Below are 12,950 nucleotides of genomic sequence, written 5' to 3'. Positions count from 1 at the left end.
GTTTAATACTTTGTTTTCAACAAGTTAAAATTGTTCATAATTTTTGAACATGGAATTTTCTTTATGCCCCATACTTCTTAAATTATGTCACCAGTACTGATACCTTATAATACTGGAGAACATCATTTAAGGAACACTTATTGACTGAGGCACTAAAAATTTAGAGAACTCAAACAGGCTTAAGACACACGGTATTGTCTCAACATTTCTCCCCACTATTAACTCCATCACATTGTCTTTTAATTATTTTCTAGTTTGTTTGGCTGAATCCTCTTCTAAGATTGGTATTTATAACCTATCAAGTAGATCCACTTAAATGTCTGTCTCTTCAAAAATTTCAATCAGTGTACAAAACTGAACTATATGACACAGTCTATACTTGCTACCTTTTGCTATAAGAAAATAAAATTCTTCAGTAAAAATCAGAAGATCTAGATAGTATGGCATTATTCATTTATTTAATATATCTTTGTTATATGTACTCAGCTTGATGTAAACTCCTCAGGAATTTTTCTGTGTTCTTCAAAACACCTCCTACAATTTTGAGGACAAGGTAGACACCAATAAATACCTGTAAATTCAGTGAAACTCTAAAAAGAATGAACTGCAGTACAAACAGAAATAGACAGATTAAGGGAGTAGTTTAAATAACAAAACTAGGAGATTATTTTAAGTCTTTCAAACATAAATTGCTCGATTATAATATAGGAGCATTAGTGTTTCATACAAAGAAGCATGTTCGTGAAAGCAAATTTTAATTACTATATGTTAGAGAGTATGGAAAATGTTCTGTTTAAAGTGGTTAACCATTCATTTGGTTTGTCCATATCTTGGTCAAGAGACTGTGACAAAATCTCTTTTTTTCTTTTTTTTAAACTATGGAAATTATTTTAGCTTCTCCTATATAAGTAAGTCTTAACAAGTTACACAAACTGAACTTGCTGGAATATTTCCATATGGATTTCACTTGCAAGAAAATGTTTTTCTTTCATGTAAAGTACAGGTTTACCACCTCAGAGTTTCATGGAAATAAGTCTTTTTTTTTTCCCCCTTAAAAAATAATGACAGAGAAAAATAAATGACAAAGCTGGAGTCAAGGAATCTTGGAAACAGTCCAACTGTTTTATCAGCTGCACCACAAAGCAAGCAAACCTTAACCTTGCTTGGCCCTATAATGCTACTAAACTACTGCTTTTCATACTTTGCATTTTGCATATATGAGCAAACTCTCCTCAGTTTAATATGCTGATTACTGTAAAGTAAGCATAATGTCAAAACAACATTTGACCCAAAGCATCATAGAGCTGTGGCTTTCTAACCATAGCTCCTGTCTCATGCCAGTCAGCAGATATACACATTATAAATTTAAGGGTATGGTCTCATCTTTCTTTTTGGAGAACTGAGTGTACAGCTTCGAAAATCAGGAGAAACTAACTCCTGACTCAGTTTCTGGTAGAGTGGAAAACTTACAAAAGATAGAAACATCGGGATTGGAATTGTATGAACAACAATGCCTAAACATTTTCACATTCAAGCCTAGCTAAGATATTTTAGATATATGGAAGAAATGGGAGGGCTGTAATCGAGACTCTTTTTTGAATGCATAGCTGTTTTGATATCTTATAATTGGTTATAATCTACCATGCATTTGTAGATTTTTAAGGAAGAAATTATTCACTCTGTCCTAGAAAAACATGGAAACAAAAAGAACAGGTTTCCCAAACATCTTCAACTACACGTCACATTGTTTTACTGTAACTTTTCTATTATTTGATAATAGGAATTGATAGAAATAAATAAACCATACGAGCTATATTTCTGCATATTCAGACATTCAAATTACTTACCCTCTAAGTCTCAGGGTATTAAAAAGGAAAAAAAAAAAAAAACTGCTCTCAGTGAGACACTGATTTCACGCTGTGACAAGCTCAAAAATGAAAACAACTACACACATGAGAGGGTTTTTCACCAAACCGCAGCACTGAGCACAAATGAAACCCTGCTGGGAACATGTATCTACAAGTGTGAGTGTGTTTGACTTGGTAACACGGGTTTGTGACTCTATGTGTTAATAGGAAAAAGTAAAAAAGGAGCTAGACAAGGATTTCATTGTCCATGTTTTTTGAAGATTTTTTTTTGGAGTTAGACTTTAAAAATATTGGCAGCATTTGAACATAACACTTAGCACTGGCTCAAAGGCTGTCTTCACTACAGTTAACCACATAGTTCCCTGCTCTGCCCCATCAGGGACCTCAATCCAAACAAAAAAAGATGAGAGAAAGTTCAAACTTTTTACTTTTACATTCTCCTTGGACCAGCCTGGACCAAAGATCATAAAGAGACTCAGTATGGATCATATGAATTCCTTCTTCTTAGATGATGGATTATGTGTTCTATTCTTTCAGAAATAAAGTCAGATGGTAACTCATTCTTAGACCTCCCCTCCTTTTTCTTTAATTAGACTTATTTAAAATCCCTTCTTTGATAACCCTGTCTACACCTCACTCCAATGTGATAATTGAGGGAAGGATCAGAGGTATAGAGACCAGAGATCAGCATTACACTAGGAGCAATACTAGAGACATATTAGACTCCCAAATCATTTCTTTTTCCAATATCATTTCACAATTTTTGTTTGGATCTTTGGTAAAACATGAAAATTCACATGAAATAACTTAACATTGGAAGAAATCAAAATAACATTCCTAAAATCGTTGCTTATAGAGGATAAATAAATTATTTTCTTCAGGTTAAAAAAAGGGAGAATGCAAATTAATTTTATAATAAAATATAAGCGATATATTTTGAAAGGCATCGCATATTAATAATACATTACACCTGTAGTTTCTACCGCAAATATTTATTGACTATCTTATTATGGTATGATATACCATGACCAAAAGCAATAAAATTAGGACCTCAAGCATATAGAAAAAGTTTTAGTCTCAAGATTCAGATGGTACTGACAAGCAGCAATTGATATAAAATATATCCTTTATTTTTTCTTTACTTATCCCTAAATATGAAATTCTTATTCATCTCAGCAAATAGAAGTTAAGGTATTCAAATGCTTTTAAAAATGTGGCTCCTTTAAGATGTAACAGTCTTGAAATTATCATTTTAAATAGTATTATTCAAAAATAATTAATAATACCTACAACACAAAAATCTTTAAACTATATTCTTCAATACATGTAAAATAACTAAAGCAAGGTCTATTCTAATCCACGAACTTCAGATATACCATCTACAGTAATAAATGATGGATTCATAGGGGCCATTATTTCCCAAGGTCTAAAAGTTCAGAACAAGAATTTCTTTTAAAACACTTGGTGCATCTTTGCAAAGACATATGACTCCACAGACAGGTTTTCATTTCTAATTCCTAAATCAACCATAATATATGTGAAATTATAAGTTATTTAATAGCATTCTTTTATATATTAGTCCTATCTTTCTACAATGAAAACTGGAACATCCAGACAGATATTAAAAATATAACTTGTAATAAATAACTTAAAAATGAATTGAAATGTTCACATATTAAAAAAGGCTACATGTGCCTCTTGATTATGAGCTCTCAAAATATTGTTCACATCTAATTAAAAGTAATTTATGATTCATAATGCTAAAGGAAGTACACCTTGAGGTGGTTTAACTAAATGATTGTTCTCAATATTTCAAGACCATCCATATACAATATGAAGTTTCAATACTTGTTAAAATATTGGTTTCAATATTTTGGTAAAATCCAAACTAGAAATATACTTGATTAAATAGATATCAATATAGTCCACATTTTGGGATTTTCCTCCAATACTTTTATTCCTTTTGGGGAGTATTGTTTTCATTATCTTTGACATTATATTTTTGCTTTATGCCTCAAGTTTCTTTGGAAAATTCTGGGTTTCATAAGTTAATCAATAACATTTCCTTGAATTGTGCAATATCTAAATGGGAGAGAAATAAAACGAATAAGGGAAAGAGAAGTGGAAGAAGAGAAAATAAAGTAGGCAGCAGAAAACATAGAATACAAATATAGAACACACGGACTGCTATGGACAACACCACACTTTCAATTACCCACAGGGTGATGTACAGCATGCTGTGATAAAAGTGTGCATGTAATTTGCAATTACTAATTTGAACTCTTGATTATTTGCTTTTTTTTTCACATCTTCTGGCACTTTGAGTGGCTTTTCAAAACCCTTTTGTAACAAACCAAGTCTTACACCTAACTGACAATTTCAAAAAATGTTGACAAAAATGAAATCCAAAGAGAAAGGGAGAAAGGTAACCCTACCCATCTGCACTGTGCTGTCAGCCTGTGTCAGTCTTTGGAGTTGCTGACTGAAATCTTACCAATTGGGGAGGGAACATCAAATCAGAAAAGAGAAGGCAGATGCATGAGAGAGAAATCTTTTTATACTGTTAGAGTTCCAAATGCGGACAGGCAATCCAAGGCATCAGACTTGCAGTCGCTCCTGGAAGCCCCCCAGAGATTTCAACACTCAGTTGTCAGAGCACACCAAGGCATGCACAACACCCAGACAAGTGTCTGTTGCATACCTGCTGCAGAGAATTGCTGGCAGGTAGCTCGTAGCATTCTGCACATGCTTAGAGGTAAAAATGTCTGTTATAAGCTATGGAATCAGATATAAGAAGAAAAATTACCCTCATAATCCGAATGATTATGAAAAGTGGTACACCTCACACACACACACACACACACACACGCGTGCACACGCACACGCACATGCACACACACACACAGGAGCCCTTTATGCTATCTACACATAGGCAAGTGTTTTTTGTTTTGTTTTTTATACTCAATGTCTAGAAAAATCTTGTGTGTGTATGTATGTATGTGTATAGATACCTGTAGATACCTGTATCTGTGTTTTGTGTATATTTGTTGTTTGCATGAGTGTCTAAAAAACAAAAAACAATATTTGTATGTCTTTATTTTAATTACCATACAAAATCAAAATTATATATTTTGAAAGTCATTTTTGAATTTTATTTATTCCCCTCATTCATTTTCCTACAGTGTATTCCAAATAAATTCCAAGTAACTTACACAACAAATTCTGACAGTGAAGATATTTTATTATACATTTATTTATATATTATAGTTAACTACATTTATAACACACCTATTCTAAGCAATATTTAAGGCAGCTAATATGTGTAAAGTGTTTTACAAAATACTGTCACATACAACTCTGTGAGATGTGTTATTACTCTCATTCTACAAGTGAATTTACTGAGAGTAAGAAAGATTGAATGACTAAGATAAGAATAAAGAGTCAGTGGATAAAAGATATCTCCAAGTTTTTTAACTTGGACACCCATAATCTTCCTACTGTGCCATGCTACTGATATCCCCAAATTGAACTGCATTGAGATTTGCATCACAAACACAGAAATGGAATAAGAAAAGGCTGGAAGATTTAGTTTCTATATTAGAATATGTAAAATATCTCTCTAATATGGAACTTGAATATAAAATAAGAAAAAAGTTGCCCTCAAGTTGGCATCAATTGGAGGCGATGGTGACCAAAACAAAACCAACTTAAAAAAAAAAAAAAAAACAGATTAAACCAAATTAGAAGGAGAAATTTAGTCCTGGAGAATAGAATAATCATGGCCTCCTCTGCCTCTCTCTCCACCTTCTTTCATCCTCTCCCTCTTCCCGCTCCCCTCCTTCCTCCTCTGCTCCTCTGTCTCCTCTGTCTTCTCTTTTTTAACATGAGGAATGTCAGAATACAAGAGAACCAGAATAAAATCATAGGCATGGTTCAGAAACCAAAAGGAAATTTTTAGAAAGCAGCTTTTCCTTTAAGGAAAATATTTTAACAAACTTGTAGGAATAAAATATTTAAAATGGAATAATTTTGCAAACTAATATTTAGGAATAGTGATTTTACAAGTCCATTAGAAGAAAACAAAATTTTACTATTTCAGTAGAAGATTTTAAAAAGTTAATATTTCAACATGGTTCAAAATAAAGCTCTCTCTCTTTCTCTCTCTCTCTCTATATATGTATTTGCCCATTCCTGTGTTTTAGTATTTAAAAATGATGTGCTTTAATAAATAACCAGTAACTATACTGCACCTGTAAATCACAACTTTAAGTGAATAAAGTTATCTAGAGCTTGTACTTGGAACGGATCTTGCAATCTGAGTATGGCTGGTATAAAATATATCATAAAATATTGATACTTTTCCAACTTAAAGGAGTGCCAAATTTTCCTGGAGCAAATTGTACTTGTAAACACCAGTCATTTTTACAACAGTTTAAATTATCAAGTGCTGGCACTTGTGACCCAATTTGTTTAAGCATTATTTTGGATCACATCAAATAAAAAGGGCATAATTTTCAAAGACAACATTCTACTGCCAAATACAACCAACTCACGTTTATTTCTTCAGGTGAAAGGTTCAGGGTCAAATTTTAAAAATACTATCACTTTTTATTTCCTTACAAAACCTATTGTCATCAGATTTTCAAAGGTTGGTTTAACTGAAAAAGAATTATGCAGGACCAGAGAATGATATTATTATATGCCTCTAATTAAACTGAGACAACAAAACCAGTATCACGAAATGCTGTCATATTTTTTTTTTCCTTTGCAGATGCTGTCATTGTCAGATTTACAAAGCTTGATTTGATTTTTTTTAAAAAAGCAGGATCAGAAAATCTTATAATTATTGGCATTTGATTAAATTGACTAGTGTAAGTTCGCTCCAAATTTTCTGTTTTTATAAAGTATTATCACCTCTACAGACATCATACTCTGATATTTGTTTTATAGTTTCATCTGATGCTTAAGAAAAAAGGAATGTTTTCATCAAGATAGGTGTTTCCAAGACTGTTGGTTCCAGCTTATAACTTGAAAATTAAGGGTACCAATAAATTCTAATTTGCATTCAAGACAGAGATTCTTAGAAAAATGGTGGACTTGCTAGAACATAGTGCAAATATACTCTCTCCAACCAATCTTTCCATAATTTTACTTCCTGAAGTGATGTGCAAATTATATGTGAACACACTGTTTGGAAATGGGTTAAAAAACAAACTCAAACAGACCCAACCTACCCGCAGATAATAAGTTCATTGCATTTAACTGTAAATATTCTCATTTCCTTAATAAAAACAGTACTGAAATACTCATAATGGCCATACCAACATCTCTGCCTCTATCAGTTCTATTCAGAGCTCCTCCTGATTGTGAAGAAGACTCACACATTTCTAAAGACAGGCATTATAATCGTTATTTTATTGCTATATAAATTTATGAGGACACCTAGGGCTAAGGAGAAGATAACTACTATTGCCACAAAAGCCCTAGCCTCCTTAATATTTAATTTGCAGTTTTCATGAACAGATTCTATACATAATTTTTGACTACTTATCAAACATAAACATAAATTGAAATGAAAACTATTACAACTCATCTCTGTTACTCATTTTTCTTACAAACATTCTTCCTGAGTTTGTTCTCTGTGGTAGCTGGAGAATGTTTTCTTGCTTCTACTTTCAACAGCAACCCTTTTCCTCCAAAACACACACCTCAAAACATACACATGTGAGGTGACCTGAGAACAGGATGCCAGCAGACTGCCAGCACTAACCACCAATTTTCTGAAGTCAGTCTATGTGTTATGTGTTATTGAACACTGTTTAGGAAACATTAGCCCATGTTTGAAGGGAGTCATTGTTTTTTCCTTAAACTGTGACAGTATTTAATTTTTTTATAGTTTAAAACTAACCAATCTAGGTTTAAACCTCAATAATTGCTTAGACTATACTTATTTTAGATCAGCCTGAATAAGAGTAACTTGAAAATTAAGGGTAACTTAATAACTAACTACTGCTTGGAATATTATAACTAGGCTGACTGAAAAGTACGTAGGGGCAGTGCTCATGACCAGGTTTTAAACACAGCTTCTCCCTCCCTAGCAATACAGCTTAAAAGGATGGCAAATGTTACTTTTAGAATTACTGGTTTTACACAGCTAATGAGAACTCATATATTTAACGATAAGTACACAAATAACACATTGTACCTGTTCCTTTGTAGGTTTTTATTTTCTGTGGAATATTAAATTAACTACAATATAAAACATTGCTTAAGTTGGAAAAAAATCACAAGACATAAAATGATGAAACAAGACTGGATTTACGCTCTCAATGGACTTGACAAGTGACTAATTTGCTGTGAGAAGTTAAAAGTATTATATCGAAGATTTACTGCTTACCAACAGCAGAGATATAAAATGCATTTTTGGCTTTTGGACTTTTCTAAACTAATTTATATCTATAGACCATCTCTGCCAAGAAATGTTCTATAGGCAAAACAAACAAAAAATACAAATTAGGCTCATCTATCAGTAAATTCAATACTTGATGCATCTATATTGTCATAGTTCACATGATATGGCGCTTGCTCATGTAATATAAAGTAGCCAAGGCTAAACACAAAAAAAAGTATCACTTTTTTGTCAGTAAATATGTTTATAAATATATCTATATCTACCTATATACATATTTGAAACATTTTTACAGGTTCTGAATGCTCTAAACTTTTTATAATTTAGAAAACATTTATAAAAGCTTTCCTTTATTAAGACTTTTTTAACTTGTAAAAATTACTCAAAACCTTGAATCAATTTATAATGCCAAGGTCGGGTTACTCTGGGCACTAAGATAGTCTAAAATGCCTCAAAATATTGTTTTATAGTATTTACGTTTCTTTTCACTACAGAGAAGGAAGACAGTTTTATACCTATCAGCACATAATTACATAGTAATTGATGTCCTATTTTTATTAACAATATGAAATAGATAACCTTTCTGAGTAAAATATTAATGGTCACTCATTTTCCTTTTACATATATTTTTTCATATAAAATCAGTCCAGTGGTAGGGAATATTTTCATCCTCTTACAGTTATTTTTTCCCAGTAATTTTGCATATATATTATTCTAATAGCTTCCCATGAATCCACTTGAGTGACCAATGGAAAGGTTAAGTTGGAATATGAGAAAGCATTGCAACTAATTAATATGTCAGAGGAGTATAGTCCTGGCCAAAAGAGTTAATGAAGCTTGCGAAAGACACATGTGGGCCTTTTGTAATGCAAGCCTGACTGTACAGCCTCGTTAGGTTAAATTATCTGTCAGTTACTGGCCAGTTGGCCACCACCTGGCTGCCTAGGCCAGTCTCTCCCCGATCCCCAACAGCCCTCTTCCCAGCTCTCAATGGCAAGCTGCTGCCACTAACCCTCTAGAAGCCTCTGACAAGGTTTGGGCACACAATGGGCTCCTGACAAGTGAATGAAGGGCCAAGGCGACACTCTGAATGGGGAAGATTTTCCCCATTTAAACCGGTAATGTTCACAACAGCACCCATAAAAGAAAAAGCCCATCCTTGGTGTCAGGCCATTAACATGTATAACAATATGCTAATTACCTTCTAGATTACTTTCAGTTTCCAAGGACATTTAAATACATGAATTGATGGCTTCCAACTTAAAGGGGTGGATGGGGGAGGAGAAAGGAAGGGGCAGTTGGTTTGGGAGGAGAAACAAAAAGCGAATGGGAGAAATTGCAATCTATCTCACAGAAAACTGCTTTAAAATGCCTTCCACCCAAACAGAGGCCTTCTGTCTAAGCAGAGATTACAGTCAGGCTCACACAGTGCCCCGAGGGAAATGTTATCAATGACATGCACATCTCCATGAGCCTTGCATTTAAACGTGACTGTTGCGATCAGGAGGTGGCAATTTTATTTTTAAGTGAAGCCAAGGACCTTTGGTTTTATGGTTGTGTGTTACCCTTCCTTCAACTCCCTCCTTTGGGAGGATTTCCACGGTACTCTGGCAGAGCCTTGACCATCTGCCCAAATAACAGACATTTTTGGGGAGACTGTGAAAAATCATATCATAAGAAAAAATAATGCCATTTTGGAAACAAGCCCTGCCTGAGGTTGTAGCCTGAAGCAATTAAGAAATTAGTGAAGGAAATAAATTATAAAAGACATTTTCTCGCCCATTATGTCATAATATGCCATTTTCTTAGAATAAAACAAATGTGAGATGGAGTTTTATGTCCCACCATGTTCATTCAACATAAGCTTCAAAATTAAATATCAATTTATGTTATAAGAAAAAACCTATCATATTCACCACCTGCTACATTTTCTGTCAGAATTCACTGTTTCTGCCTTAAAAAAGACAGCAACTCTTTCTTTAGTGCTGATTAGTGATAATCAATTTGAAAAATTACTGTTCTCATAGATTTCAATATTGGGCTGTTGCCATGAAATTGAATCTGCCTGGCTTCCAATGAGAAAAGGCATTTGGTAAATATGATGTGCTTTTTAAAATCCTGTCATAAGGAACTTAACAGGAATGGGTAAACCTCTGGTATAACATTTGACTTTAATTTAGAGGGTAAGATACTTCCTTCTTTATACAGTTTTTGAAACAACTCATAAACTTGGAGCATTGAAATCTGCATGTAATGCACAGGGCAATTTGTACCAGTCTGCAAATAGGTGCCCATGTGGTGATGCTAAACAGAACCCCTTTTTGTAGGGTCAAATCTGTTAAAGGGTTTGCTTCCCTATGCAGCTGAGAAAAAGTATCAGAGTGTAATTTTTGAAACAGGATTATAAAAAGTAAACATTTGCTTTTCATGCTGTAAACATCTTTTATTTTTAATGACCCATTAGGCAAGTGAACTACTGAATTTAATTCTAGGTAACAGTAACAAAAATAACAATAGCAATGTGCATTCGTGTATTATTTTGCAAGAAATCTTTTATTGTAATTCAGATTTAGGATTCATTCAATATTTCTATTTGGGCTCAGGATCCCACTGTCTATCTTCTTGCTCTACCTTTAGTAGAGAGAGGTGTTCTGGAGGACACAGAAGCAAACTGTAGAAGATGGCAGTTCACATGCCATCAGCTCCTTGGCCACATTTCACCCCCAAAATGCATGTATTCAAAGGACCAGGGGATACCTCCACTACCAGAGTACTGCTGTTCCATTCCATCAGGATGGAGAGCCAGAGCAAAGTGTCCTTGAAGGCTGGTAATCCAATATAGTAAGCTACTTATGAAGAAAATAAAATAGACTAAGCCAAGGATCCCCATGTCTCAACTTTAGTATTTCTACTTCTGTAATGGAATCTTCCTTTTATGAGGCTAATTTCAATATTAAAGTTTACTGATTTCCAAAGTCACTCACTTGACTCTTTCCATCACCACCAGTAAGTAGCCTTATGGGATACTCTAATTAACAAAGTTCTTCAGGAAAAGTAGACTCAACGCTACAATTTCTAACAGAAAATGTGAATCAAAACCAAAGTTAAGATTGTGAACTATCATTTACATCTCAGTAAAACAAGCTGTGTTACATTTGGGTTGTAAACCAAAGAATAAAATGGCAGAAGAACTAACTTGAAAGAAACCTCTTTTTTTTATGGCCTAGTGACCCTGCAAAAGAGTTTTTCAAGTTCAGGGACAGAGCATTCAAAATACATGATACCTAATAATACACAGAAAAAAACATATGGTGACATATGTGCATTTTTCCTCTTCATTTGGGGTAAGAGTTACATGAAAGAATTGTTTTATTATATACAACAATTAGCAAATGAGTAGATATATTTTATGTGTAGATTACTTAAGATTGTAGTTTACCCTGTATATAAAAGGCAATATCATTTAAATAATTTCATCATGGTTAAAAGTAATAAAGAATAATACAATTGGATTAGACTTAGCATTTCAGAAGCATAGCTAAGGTACAAGTAACATGCATAATATAAAAATATATATTTTCTACCTGAAAAAGTTATACTGTTTTCACTACAAGCTTGAATATCTTAAGAAACTGTTTTAAAATAGAGAAAATAACATATACCATTGGCAGAGTAATAAAATTCAACTAGTATAAATTTCACAGGTTGTCTGGAAATTCGGTTTTTTTATACTTTTAAATTACTTTATGGTTTTAGAAAAAAGAAGTCTAATTTTGCATTCAGGTGACCTAAATGGGCTGAAGCTTTTTCATTAAAACAAAGATTGTCCGGCTGTTTGTCCAAATCTCCAGCCAAGAGGCAATTGTTGTCTCCAGTCAGAGACAATTGTTGGTGTTTATTCTACTGAAAAATGTGAATATATTGTGTTTCTGAGTATTTGCTTAATTAACAAAGGAGCTTTATACAACTTATGGACAATGAATTAAAAAGTTCTCTAAGGCTCCTTTTCTTTAATTTTTCTGCTAGTTTTATCTTCTGATGCTGCATGAGAGATACTCAAAATTTTCTATTTCAAACATTTATCTATTACAATCACTGAAAATTATTATTACATACATACAAATACCATTATATATAAAAATAAGGCTTCTTTACTTAGCAATAGGAATTTAGCATGCAGCAAATATCCATTTTGTTCTTACTTTCTAAAAGAAATATGTAGAAACATACATAGTATTCTTATGTATTAATTATTTAAAATTTCTCTATTTCAAAATGCATTGCATTTATTTCATTATCAGTACATCTTTTTCTTAACTACAGTTATGATATAATATACTAAAAACTAAAAATTTCCATGAAATTAAAATTTAAAGGAAGTTTCTTAATTAATGTGAAATTATATTTACTTTATATTCACCACAGTTCCAACTCTCAACAGTGAGCATGCAAAAATTAGATATAAATAAATAAATAACGTAGAAGTTTTATAGCAACAATTTTTTAAAATTTTGTTTTTGGTTTGTTTTTAATCATAGTCTTCTTAATGACTGAAGTCTTTAGAGAATGACTGAAAAACAACCTATAAAAATTACACACACACACACACACAAAAACAACACAAACTTTCTACTTTCAGAGATCCAATAACAAAATACCACAGTCGCCAAAGT

General features: G+C 32.9%; 1 protein-coding gene across 3 annotated transcripts in view; it reads right to left on the bottom strand.

The window, feature by feature from the left end:
- The window catches only part of EPHA3 (EPH receptor A3), a 365,092-nt gene that overhangs the window by 295,850 nt on the left and 56,292 nt on the right, over window positions 1-12,950 (bottom strand). The gene's annotated exons all lie outside the window — the stretch shown is intronic.

The sequence above is a fragment of the Aethalodelphis obliquidens genome, unplaced genomic scaffold (assembly GCF_003676395.1).
Source record: "Aethalodelphis obliquidens isolate GAN/ISIS:26980383/991018 unplaced genomic scaffold, ASM367639v1 scaffold1, whole genome shotgun sequence".
NCBI lineage: Eukaryota > Metazoa > Chordata > Mammalia > Artiodactyla > Delphinidae > Aethalodelphis > Aethalodelphis obliquidens.
Note: the sequence above shows the minus strand (reverse complement) of the source record. Positions and strands in the feature narration are given on the sequence as shown.